Raw genomic sequence first — 684 nt, forward strand, 5'->3', positions numbered from 1 at the left:
GCTGTATGCCTCGGGGCGCTCAGCCCTGGTGGGCCTGCTGTATGCCTCGGGGCGCTCAGCCCTGGTGGGCCTGCTGTATGCCGCGGGGGGCTCAGCCCTGGTGGGCCTGCTGTATGCCGCGGGGGGCTCAGCCCTGGTGGGCCTGCTGTATGCCGCGGGGGGCTCAGCCCTGGTGGGCCTGCTGTATGCCTCGGGGGGCTCAGCCCTGGTGGGCCTGCTGTATACCGCGGGGGGCTCAGCCCTGGTGGGTTGCTGTATACCTCGGGGCACTCAGCCCTGGTGGGCCTGCTGTATACCGCGGGGCACTCAGCCCTGGTGGGCCTGCTGTATACCTCGGGGCGCTCAGTCCTGGTGGGCCTGCTGTATAATGCAGGGCGCTCAGCCCTGGTGGGCCTGCTGTATACCACGGGGGGCTCAGCCCTGGTGGGCCTGCTGTATACCACGGGGCGCTCAGCCCTGGTGGGCCTGCTGTATACAGTGGGGCACTCAGCCCTGGTGGGCCTGCTATATACCGTGGGGCGCTCAGCCCTGGTGGGCCTACTGTATACAGTGGAGCACTCAGCCCTGGTGGGCCTGCTGTATACCACAGGGGGTTCAGTCCTGGTGGGCCTGCTGTATACCACACGGAGCTCAGCCCTGGTGGGCCTGCTGTATACCACAGGGGGCTCAGCCCGATGCCCTGTG

Source organism: Cervus canadensis, chromosome 4 (genome assembly GCF_019320065.1).
Source record: "Cervus canadensis isolate Bull #8, Minnesota chromosome 4, ASM1932006v1, whole genome shotgun sequence".
Classification (NCBI taxonomy): domain Eukaryota; kingdom Metazoa; phylum Chordata; class Mammalia; order Artiodactyla; family Cervidae; genus Cervus; species Cervus canadensis.